Below are 12,469 nucleotides of genomic sequence, written 5' to 3'. Positions count from 1 at the left end.
TCATTTATAAGTAAACATTTTAAAATCACTTTTCAAACTTGGTGCAATTGTTTGAACACTGTCAGTTGCTTGAACTTGGCAGTGCCTTGAGTTTGCTTCCCCTTCAGATGGGCATGTGCCTCATAAACACTCCTTTCCTTCATTCATTATTGGAACTTGATTTCTTTGCACTTGGGAAGGTGCTAAACCTTATCACCGAATACCAAAGAGGTTGGAAGGAGGAATAAGACACAATATGACCTTAAAACCAATACATTTGCTTTTGATCCACGTGATACAGTGTTCTTAAAGGATTCTAAGAGTAAACAGGTAAAATAATTCATTCCTCCCCCACCCCTGGGCCAAAAAAAGTAATTCCTTGTTTTGGGGTGGGGCTTTTGACACTTGCCCCAAATTCCTTTATCCTCATGATCAGTGAGTGAGCTGATGAACCTTATTTTAGTTTCCCACTTCTCAGTAACTGTCCTACAATTGGAGGTAATAGTTTAAGACATTAATATGTGTGATTTACTTATCTTTTGACTCTGAGTTTCCTTTTAGCAGTGTGTAGATAAAAAAAAAAGGGGGGGGGTATGGGTGGGGGGTTCAAGTGTTTTCCTTTGTAAGGCTCTTCCTTTCCTTGTATTGCACATTTTTGCTAGTGAACTTGAGTAAACCTTCCTCTTGAAGATTAAACATAGCACCCCAAAGAGAGGCTTCAGAAACCATGACCATTGGGCAGCAAATATTGCCACAAGGACCAATGGCAACACAGTCTGGTAAAAGCTTCTAGAACCTTTCCTCAAGCTTTAGTAGGAAGAACTACTAAATTCAGTTTTATATGAAAAGTAATCTGGCTTTGCTCGGAAATCCTCTACGTATATAGAGGCAAACATCTATTGGCACAGGGGTAAAGAAAACAGGCTATGGTGCCTGGGCCAGGTTCCAGCGTGGCTTCCCCATTTTCTGCCTATGGGATTTCTTTGCTTCAAGTTACAACTTGAAGTCTCAGTTTCTTCATCTGTAAAATGAGGACAGTATTATCTACTTCATAGGCTGTGTTCCTGAAGGTTACATAGGAGAACATAGGGAAAAAACTTATTGTCAGGCACAACTTAACTCCTCAATAACTATTATTAATCATTTTCTTTTCTTTTTTCTTTTTCTTTTCTTTTATTTGAGAGAGAGAAAAACAGAGATATTGAGAGAGAGCATGAGTGGGGAGGAGAGGGAAAAGCAGGCTCCTCCCTGAGCAGGGACCCTGATGTGGGGCTCGATCCCAGGCCCCTGGGATCATGACTTGAGCCAAAGGCAGACACTCAACCAGCTGAGCCACCCAGGTGCCCCAATAAGTATTATTAATCATGTTCATAGTGAGGAGCTTCACATATCAACCCAGACCCAAGCAAGGTCAAAAGGATACAATTAAGGTCTCTTACCACTCAGGTCATCTTTAAAGATGGCTGTAGGAGAGCCTGCTGGGGTGCTAGAAAGAGTCTGTACCTCGATCTGCATTACATAGTAGTCTGTTCATGGAAAGGTTTATTAACACATAAGGATGTGTACTGCACTGGAAGCTTATTAAACCTCAGTAAGAAAAAAAATAAGATAGAAGGGAGGGAAGGACAAAGGGAGGGAGGGAGTGAGAGAGAGGAAAAAGGAGGAAGAAAGAAGTGGTAAAAAAAAGAAAAAACAAGGAGCAGGCATAAATCATTTTTCCTTTAGTCTGCCTTGCTCCCTTGCTCCCTGTAAGTTACCCACAAACACAGCTTCAGGAGAGGACTGCTCATGAGCAAGCCAAGCCAACTGTACAAAGACATTCATGAGAGTTATTTCGGGTATATATTTAGGTGTATGAAGCCATGGGAGTATGAGCTCAGAGATGGCATGTTGGTCTGTTCTAAACACAAACGTACCTACTGACATACTGAAATTGGCGAACGTGACCACCAACCCAGAATTTCCAGTCAACAAACTGGGCAACATTTTCTAGCCGTCCCCTATCAAGCCCTGCTCCATGCTAGATCCTGTAACTTCCCTGTGGGCATCTACACCGTCTCAGAGCCCACTGTGCTGCGGACCTGGCAGGTATTTGCATGTCCTGGCTATAGGTGTCAAAGATAGGCAGTAAATACATGGACACCCCAGAGTCAGAGAGAATAGAACCAGGAGATGTCTCTCAGGGCTCAGGGTGGAGCCTGTCTCAGGGCACTGGGGACGGAGCCTCTGCAGACTGATCTCACACCATAAAATGTTCAAGGTAGTCTGGTCCCAAGAGGCCATAAACAATTATGAAGTCTACTTTACGATGGGTGCACCAAGGTGGAAATAAAAATTGTCTACCAATGTATTCTTAATCTCTTTAATCCCAAGAACACCAAACCATTACTGGCATAAACCTTCCCATAAAAGATTAAAGGGTGGAGTGATGTTAAGGTATTCTGGTTAGATCAAGTTATGATGGTAAAACGACTCTAAAATTTTTCTTTTGTTTGGTTTGAAGCAAAATTTATCTGGAGAGAAGTGGTTTTGGTTTGTGAACCGGCCAAGCAGTTCCCAAAGATACTGCCATATGTTTATTTTAACCATAGCTGAGAGCCACCTGGGGGTGGGGAAACTGATATTAACACGTTAATAAGAAGAGAGGATCATAGTTAAGGCTACTTCAGTTTTTATAGTATGCGTAGATTAAAGATCTTTCTTGATTTAACATTTACGGAAGAAATAAAAGCTCCCCTGGTTTTTCAAACATGGGTGGAATTCTTTCAAAAAAGTTCAATACAATCTCAGACTTTCTATTGTTGAATCTTGGAGAGGGGAGAGAAGAACATGAAATGACAAGTGGAAATCTTTCCCTTATGCCTTCCCCTTATCTTCAGAAGGGTTAAAAAACCTCAGCATCTCAGGACCCCTTGGGTGGCTCAGCGGTTGAGAATCTGCCTTTGGCTCAGGGCATGATTCCAGCATCCAGGATCGAGTCTCACATTGGGCTCCTAGCAGGGAGCCTGCTTTTCCCTCTGCCTATGTCTCTGCCTCTCTCTCTCTCTCTCTCTCTCTACCTCTGTGTCTCCAATGAAAAAATAAAATCTTAAAAAAAAAAAAAAAAAAAAAAAAAAGCTCAGCATCTCGATCTGATTTCTTCAGGATCTGAAGTCCCTGCCCTTCTGGCAGTGTTCCCTCTAAGGTTCATAACCCTTACTAGCCAACCAGGTACCTGTTAACTCACAACTTCAAAATGGATGAAAGATCTAAATGTGAGACAAGATTCCATCAAAATCCTAGAGGAGAACACAGGCAACACCCTTTTTGAACTCGGCCACAATAACTTTTTGCAAGATACATCCACGAAGGCAAAAGAAACAAAAGCAAAAATGAACTATTGGGACTTCATCAAGATAAGAAGCTTTTGCACAGCAAAGCATACAGTCAACAAAACTAAAAGACAACCTACAGAATGGGAGAAGATATTTGCAAATGACGTATCAGATAAAGGGCTAGTTTCCAAGATCTATAAAGAACTTATTAAACTCAACACCAAAGAAACAATCCAATCATGAAATGGGCAAAAGACATGAACAGAAATCTCAAAGAGGAAGACACAGACATGGCCAACATGCATATGAGAAAATGCTCTGCATCACTTGCCATCAGGGAAATACAAATCAAAACCACAATGAGATACCACCTCACACCAGTGAGAATGGGGCAAATTAACAAGGCAGGAAACAACAAATGTTGGAGAGGATGCGGAGAAAAGGGAACCCTCTTACACTGTTGGTGGGAATGTGAACTGGTGCAGCCACTCTGGAAATCTGTGTGGAGGTTCCTCAAAGAGTTAAAAATAGACCTGCCCTACGACCCAGCAATTGCACTGTTGGGGATTTACCCCAAAGATACAGATGCAATGAAATGCCGGGACACCTGCACCCCGATGTTTCTAGCAGCATGTCCACAATAGCCAAACTGTGGAAGGAGCCTCGGTGTCCATCGAAAGATGAATGGATAAAGAAGATGTGGTTTATGTATACAATGGAATATTCCTCAGCCATTAGAAATGACAAATACCCACCATTTGCTTCAACGTGGATGGAACTGGAGGGTATTATGCTGAGTGAAGTCAGTCAATCGGAGAAGGACAAACAGTGTATGTTCTCATTCATTTGGGGAATATAAATAATAGTGAAAGGGAATATAAGGGAAGGGAGAAGAAATGTGTGGGAAATATCAGAAAGGGAGACAGAACATGAAGACTCATAACTCTGGGAAACGAACTAGGGGTGGTGGGAGGGGAGGAGGGCGGGGGGTGGGGGTGACTGGGTGACGGGCACTGAGGGGGACACTTGACGGGATGAGCACTGGGTGTTATTCTGTATGTTGGTAAATTAAACACCAATAAAAAATTAATTTATTAAAAAAAAAAAAAAAGCTCAGCATCTCGATCTGATTTCTTCAGGGTCTGAAGTCCCTGCCCTTCTGGCTGTGTTCCCTCTAAGGTTCATAACCCTTACTAGCCAACCAGGCACCTGTTAACTCACAACTTCTCTATGCCATTAGAGCTGCATCATCAGAGAACTTTAGAGCCGGGGCAGGGATTTTCAGCCTCGGGACCACTGGCATGTAGGTCAGATGGTTTGTGGTGGCGGCTGTCCTGTGTGCTGCGGGCTGTCCTGTGTGCTGCGGGCTGTGTAGCATCACCCTTGGCTTCCATCCACTAGATGCCAGCAGCAGCCCCCACCCCCAGAGGTGACCACCAGAAATGTCTCCAGATGTTGCCCATTGTCCCCTGGGGACAAAATCACCCCCAACTGAGAACTCTGTCAGCAGAACAATCAAGAATCACCCAGTTTAATCTCATCAGAGGGCTAAGAAACTATGGCCAAATACAGCATTCTGAATCTGAGTTCAGCGTTTTTCTCCCTAACAGTGCTGTAGCTTGAGAACCAAATTCAATTTTTTTTTCCCCCTGAGCTCCATGTTGGGGAGCTGAGCTCCTTACGTCTATTGTCCAGAATGACAATACTTCCTGGAGCCTTATGAACAAAGGAGCCTCATGGCTCTATAGGCAGTGTGGCCTCTCTGGGCGATGCCCAAGGGGCCACCCATCTGCAAACTCCCCCGGCACCCACCCACTGAGAGCCAGGAGAATCCAAGCAGTTCCCAGGTGGCATTTTAAAAGACACATTATAACCATACCTTCTATCCCAATTCCAGCCACAGGCATTAAGAATCCTCAAGCCAGAAGTAAAATATGCTAGATGAACGTCATTAACAGACTGAGTGGGTGTTCCTTGCTAGCTTCCAGTTGGTAGACTCTAGCTCTCTGTTCTGAACATCGTGTGTCTTTTAGTCCCCTGGTTCAGAAGATGTCTTTGTATGAGTATCTTCACTCTCTAAGAGGTGATGGCTTCTGGGAAAAGAAATTGCTGGAAATGGCACTACCTCTTCCAGCCCTAATGTAAACCACACTGCAAAATAAGGCACTATGCTAAAAACTAAATTCATCCCTGAACAGCCTAGAGGGACTAGCAATTGGAGGAATTCAGAAAACATGAGCCCCCAGGGCTGAGAAACTGCATTTAGAACCACTTGAATGTATTTTGTAAAAGAATTTTATTTATGATAAGAATTTGAATGTCTTCTTGCGTCCTCCCCACCCCTTTATTTATAAAGATTAAGTGACATCATTTAGCTAGAGTAAAGAATGCCCTAAAAAGAACTAATAGGCGAAGTTAGTTTCTACCATTTAGGAAAGGAAAAAAAAAAGCAAAACAAGACCAAATCTAACAAATGCTGTTTTTTTTTTTTTCTCTTTCACAAAAATAACAGAAGGAAAGCTGCTACTGTAATCAGCAGTGATTGCAGGCATTTCCTGTATTTTTATGTCAAGCTGGTTGTTTTTTTTCCATTACATACCCAGTGAACTCCAGTTAGGTCAAGACTAGAGAAAAACAGTACTAATTATGCCTCCAAACCCACAAATCTGCCTACTTAGCTCTGCTAATTTGTGTTGACTCCATGGTTCCCAGGAATCAGCAGAAGGAAAATCTTTATAAGCCACTGACTCCTTCTCCAGAAGCCAAGGCTCTCAATGCCCCCTGCCCTCCATCCCACTTAGTCTCTGCATCCCAGGAACAATCTTTTTGTTCCTTGTGTTTCAGGTTGAGATTCAATCCGGCTCTTCAAATGAGAGGGTCTTGGGTCAATACCAGGCTCCCCGGGTCCATGTTCTAGGCCTATCTTTGGACAGGTCAATGCCTAAACCTCCAGGTCTCATAGTTACTCCTGCCTATCACTAGGGATCTTTATTCTTATGTTTTATCCCAAGAAAGTCTTCTTCCTTACATGTCACCTTCCGTGCTTACATGAGAGTGTTAGAAGTCTGCTTACTGAAGTCAGCGACTATGCAGTGCTGAGCAAAGAGCTTCATCTTTGTTTTTATTTTTTATTTCAAGGCTTCCCATGAAAAGTGTCCCCTACTGTGTTTCTGCCTTTTCCCCTAATTGTTAATATCTGGCTTAGAACACCGCGTCACACTGGGCTTTGCTGTCGACATGGTATTTGCAGAGCTGCCAGTGCCTATCCTTTTTGAATCCGAAAAGTTATGAAAAACTTCCTTATCGATCTGAGGTCATCAAAAAAGAATGACACGATCTTTGGCCAAACTTGGGCAGTTTCTCTTTCTCCATCCTGTCCCACGATTGGCCCCAAGACCCATTCTCCTTTGTTCATGGACTCTGAGGTAGGTTTTCTTTTTGCTGAAGCCTCTCATGCTCAAGGTAAACAAGTTACCTCATTGTTCTTGAATGACGAGGCCACAGAGGAGTCTCTCTGGTTGACAAGACTGTCCCATGGACATTTTCCTCTGTATAGGGTTACTTGACTCTCTGATAGTTTATTCTCCAATTATCCATGCTACTTAACATTTTTTCTTATTGTTCATAGGAATTCCATTGTTTGATGTAATGGTCAACTTCCCAGACTAGGAGGGCCGAGGTGGAACTCTGAGGTAAATAAATACCATTCTAAGAGAGCTTCACAGGACTGAGGATTAGACAGGTTTTCCTAGCCCTTCTGTGATTACCTCAGATGACCCCTCTCTTCAGGTACGGAAATACTTTCAAGCCAAAGCCTGACATCTTTAGCGTCAGCCTCACAGTTCTTTAGTGATCACCTACTATGTACCTGGCTCCACAGTAAGATATTATGAGGGAAGAATAATAGCAATAAATAATTACTATGCCCTGCATATGTCCTTTTCAAGCATTACCTCATTTAATATTCTTTTTTTTAATTTTTATTTATTTATGATAGTCACACACACAGAGAGAGAGAGAGAGAGAGAGAGAGAGAGAGGCAGAGACACAGGCAGAGACACAAGCAGGCTCCACGCACCGGGAGCCCGACGTGGGACTTGATCCCGGGTCTCCAGGATTGCGCCCTGGGCCAAAGGCAGGCACCAAACCGCTGCGCCACCCAGGGATCCCTCATTTAATATTCCTAATGGTCACGGGTGCCTGGCTAGCTCAGTCAGGAAGACTGTGTGACTCTTAATCTTGGGGTTGTGAGTTCAGGCCCTGCACTGGGTGTAGAGATTACTATATATTACTATATATATATATAATATATATGTAATATATATAACATAGTAATATGTAATATATAACAGTAATATATATATAAATTAAAGAAATATATATTCCTCACAGTCACATGAGGTAGGTATTAATCCTATCCCAAGTTTTTTTTTTTTAAAGATTTTACTTATTTATTCATGAGAAAGAGAAAGAGGCAAAGATATAGGCAGAGGGAGAGGCAGGCTCCTCGGGAAGCCCAATGCGGGACTCGATACCTGGACTCTGGGATCACGCCCTGAGCCAAAGGCAGACACTCAACCACCAAGCCACCGAGGAGTCCCCCTACCCCAAGTTTTAAACAAGGAAACCAAAGGTCAGAAAGGAACAGAACGGCTACCATGCAGAGCCAGGATCCCACCTGTCCAGGTGTGGCTGGTTCACAGGTGTGTGATTGCCCAGCCAGGCTGTGCATGTCGGGTCCCTGGAAGTTACCGTGGAAAGCACTGAGGCTGCTGCCCCTTGATGTCTGGACCTCATGTAGAATTTATTTTAGAATGCATCATTTCAAAGCCCCTCAGAAAAATCAGGGTTTTGCCACTATATGCACACACTATTTTTGATGCAAAATGATTTTCAGAAATCAGGTTTACTCCCAGAGGAGGACCATTAGACATGAAGGGCACTATTCATGGAATTTTTTTTTTTTTAAGATTTTATTTATTTACTCATGAGATACAGAGAGAGAGAGCGGCAGAGACATAGGCACAGGGAGAGGGAGAAGCAGGCTCCTTGCAGGGAGCCCTATGCGGGACTCGATCCCAGGACTCCTGGGACACTACCTGAGCCAAAGGCAGATGTTCAACCACTGAGCCACCCAGGCACCCACAAAAGGGTGCCCATTCAAAGAAAAATCTAGAGGGGAGTGTAAAAATATTTAGAGTAAAAGCAGTATTTCCCTCTGAGAATAAAGTATCTCAGGAGGACTCTCTCAAAGGAGATGACAATACTCATTTAGATGTATAAACTCTGGTATGTTTGCCTAAAAGTATCAGCCCATTTCCTTACAGCAGAATTGCGAAATTCCCAGCTGCCTGATGCCCTCGCGTGCTTTCTCAAAGAGCTAATTTGATAGGATTTTATAGTACATTTGATAGACACCTGTGTTTTTTTCCCCCTCCCTTCAAACATTAAATTGGGTTCTTAGCTATTAAAGATAAGATCCGTTGTTTCATATTCCTTCTTATATGAAATTTGACCCACAATTTTCTTTACTGTGGGCTTCCCTTTAAACAATAGCAAGGAAAATGACCACAAAATTCTTTAGATTCTCCAAGTGAAATATCTTTCTGCTATCCATAGTTTGGTTTTCCCCTCTGCAAATCTCACTGCTGAAGCACATACTCATTTGCTACTTTCTCCTTCCCCTTAATTTCAGTATAGGATGTTTTTAATCCTCACATTTTTGTAGCCAGCCTTTCAAGGAGTTTTTGTTTGTTTTTAATAGACATTCTTTTCAGAAAAACGATTATTTGTGATCATTAATTTACTGTCTCTGGCCAACCACAGGGCAGAGTGGGGATGGGCAAACATAGAATTGGCTGGCGAGCACATGGAGGCTGCGGGGTTAGCACTGTTATCAGTACAGACCAAAACCTATCAGTGAAATGGCTTGCTTGGTCTTGGTTTAGGTGGGAAGAGGCGAGGAACTCTATACTAAGGCAACCCAGACTTCTTAGCTCATGATGGTTCCAAGGTGTCAACCATACAGAGTTACCATACCGGGGGCTCCCCAGAAGCTCCCCAGTCGCCTTTTGTATTTGTTCCTCATTCTCTTATTTTATTTGAAACACCTAGGTTACAGTTACCCGACTGCTTGTTACCAGCATAAGGATGGTTTAAGTTAGAATCCTGAGGCTTCTACTATGAGAACTTAATGAATTGTAGTTGCAAAGCAGCGCATGCCCATGTGCACACACAGTTCTGTGAGAAGTTCTAAAGGGCAACTCTTGTTTGACATTCTCCATCTGAAGGCATGTGTTCCCTTGCCAGCATGGATATGCCACCTCCCTGAAGGTGGTTTACCTCCTACACAGCATTACGCTGGGCCCCTTGGAGAGCCTGGGACGGGGAGAGGTCATGGCCCCTGACCAAGGGCTAACAATTCAGTTGGGAAGGCAACAAAAATGAAGCATTTTGAGACTGAGCAAGCACTACATCCCTACCCACACTGAAATCCCACAGCCACTGGCCAAATGCTCCTTCACCTTCTGGGGAAATCCCACCCTAATCCTCCTATGCTTGTAATAGTATAAAGCAAGATCTTTCTTCCCGTAACTTTGGGTCTTTGCTTCCAGGGAGTAAGGAATTTTGTCTCACACTGAAAAGAAAAACAGAGTCATATGCAAAGATAATAGAAAAGAAAGCAAATGATGGGAGAACTCTCTCTGAGCTGTGCTTCCCAGGGTACCCTCTGTGATGGGGTGCTAATTACAGAGAGAGAAAGGAGCCTGTGTTTGATTCTGAGCAGGTTCTAATTATAGCTCTGTATCTTATTTTCATTGAAGACACTGATTTATAATTCAGACACACACCTACACACCCACAAATGACTTGGTAGCTTTGAAGCCATTATTGATGCACATATAGCTCCAAAATCTGGCTTCATGCACACAACCATACATCCCTTATCAACAGCCAGATGCCATTTTATATGCATACAAATGTGTCTTTAGACTATAAAGGGTGCACACTGAAGAATATTGTGGAATCTTCAGGGAAGCAGGGCTTCTGGGTTCTTTACAACTCTTAATGTGTTCTTCTAGTCACATGCTCCGTGGCTTAACTCTGGGCAAGACAGACTGGGTGGACATTGTTTGCTGGGGATTTGGATTTTATGAATGTGTATTTCTTTATGCCAACAAGATGCTAGGTTTTCAGGCCCTCAATAACAATGCCCTCCACGACCTCTCAGGAACCCAGAGAAGATGGGCAGCAGTGTCTCTGGGAATGGGCCCTCTCTGTGGGAGCTTGCAAGGTCAGGCAGTAAATAGTCTGAAGTGACCAGCTGAGCTGGGAGCCTTTGTTCTGCTTTGGATAGTTGATAACTTGTGAAATAATACTGTCCTGCCACTTTATCCAAGTATAACCTCCCAGTGCCAAGGACTGAGGCTTGACCTCCACTGTGGTCAAGGAGGGACACCAGATGGAAAACTTGACAGAGTGTGCTTCATGTGGAAGGCCACTGAGGACAGGTTGGAAGGCTTCATGAAATTATCCCTACGACCCCTCAGTAGTCCAGGTCAAGGGGATGGGATTTCCCAAGACCTCTAGAACACACAATCTTGAGAAAAGGGATCCCTAAATATTCATTATTAATGCCTCAAATCCTTTTTCTTCAAATCCTGCCTTTTTCTTGGCTTACGCAACCCAGATAATTGCTTTAATTCACTGTATTTTTAAAATTCATGTCAGTATATCACAAAATTCTCACCGAATCATAAAACAGTAAAGAGGCTCTCTTGAGGGAAAAGGTTTAGATTCTTCCAGAAGCCTCGGACTCTAGAAGGGCAATACTGTTTCCAGTTATGTCAGCCAGATGATGCCCAGCTTCTAAAAGGTTGCAGCTTTGACTCAGAAAAATCATGAACAAAGACTCCTCACCATAGAAAACTAGGTCCAACATAGAAATTTCCTTAGACAGGCCTAGGTCTGCATATGTTTAGTTCTATGCTGTTTGATATGCCCATCACTGCTGTGAAACAGAGTCAGGCACTATAGGGTTATTCTCTGAATGTATGTCTCCCTGCTCATCTGGGTCCAAAGGCCAGCCTGCTCAGCTTGTTCAGACATTAAAAATGTGTCCAGGCAGCCCTGGTGGCTCAGTGGTTTAGTGCCACCTTCAGCCCAGGGTGTGATCCTGGACACCTGGGATCGAGTCCCACAACAGGCTCGCTGCATGGAGCCTGCTTCTCCCTCTGCCTGTGTCTCTGCCTCTCTCTCTCTTTCTCTGTCTCTCATGAATAAATAAATAAATAAATCTTAAAAAAATGTATCCAGGGAATGAAGAGAGAGGCAGTGGTTCATTCCCATTAAACCAAAACCTCAGATTCAGGGGGGAAAAAAAAAAAAAAAATATATATATATATATATATATATATATATATATATATATATATATATATATATATAAAGTAAGTTAAAAAGAAAAAGAATAGTAGCAGTATCCAGAATATTCTTGAGGAGAAAACTGCAGAGATGAAGCACAATCACCTGTCTCCACAATAGTCAGGGCTGAGATTAATTTCCAGCTGGTCTTCCATCAAAATTCACTGCTTTATGATAGATGTGACAAGGGTGGTTACTGTCCTGTTGCCCCTGTTGCCTGCATCAGCCAGGATCTCTTCTTGCCACAAAGTTATGCCTGTCCAATTTGGGAGGGAATCCCCTACAGGAGGCATGCTAGGAAGTAGCCCCACTCCCTTTCCCCATTGACATGCCTACCTGGAGAGATCTGTCCCAATGGTTCAGGGCATTTCTCCTGCTAATGTTTAAATCCATATATGTACCCTCTCCCTTCCTCAGGTCCTGCCTAGAGTTTCCAGCTCAAAAAGGGAGACTCAGGCACAAGGAGCATTTTGTTTAGAGGAAGGGATATGACAACTGATAATAATGATATCTATGATTTGAGCAACTGCTAGGTTCTGCCCACATCCTGTGAAGGAGGCATTCATATAATATAAGCATTTGACAAATAAGGAAACTAAGGCTTCAAGTGGCCTAGAAATTCCCCAAGGTCATACATCTGTGAGTGACAAGTCTGGTGGGATTCAGATACAGGGCTGTCTGACCTCAGAGTTCTGTGTTTAACTGTGGAACTACAGAGCAGGTCCAGAGAACATATTCTCAACAAGTGACTT

The 12,469-nt window shown here is 43.1% G+C and overlaps 1 protein-coding gene across 3 annotated transcripts in view; it reads right to left on the bottom strand.

The window, feature by feature from the left end:
* PRKCE (protein kinase C epsilon) overlaps window positions 1–12,469 on the bottom strand; it is a 487,576-nt gene that overhangs the window by 57,898 nt on the left and 417,209 nt on the right. The window lies entirely within an intron of this gene.

Source organism: Canis lupus, chromosome 10 (genome assembly GCF_011100685.1).
Source record: "Canis lupus familiaris isolate Mischka breed German Shepherd chromosome 10, alternate assembly UU_Cfam_GSD_1.0, whole genome shotgun sequence".
Lineage (NCBI taxonomy): Eukaryota > Metazoa > Chordata > Mammalia > Carnivora > Canidae > Canis > Canis lupus.
This window is presented reverse-complemented; position numbering and strand designations above follow the sequence as displayed.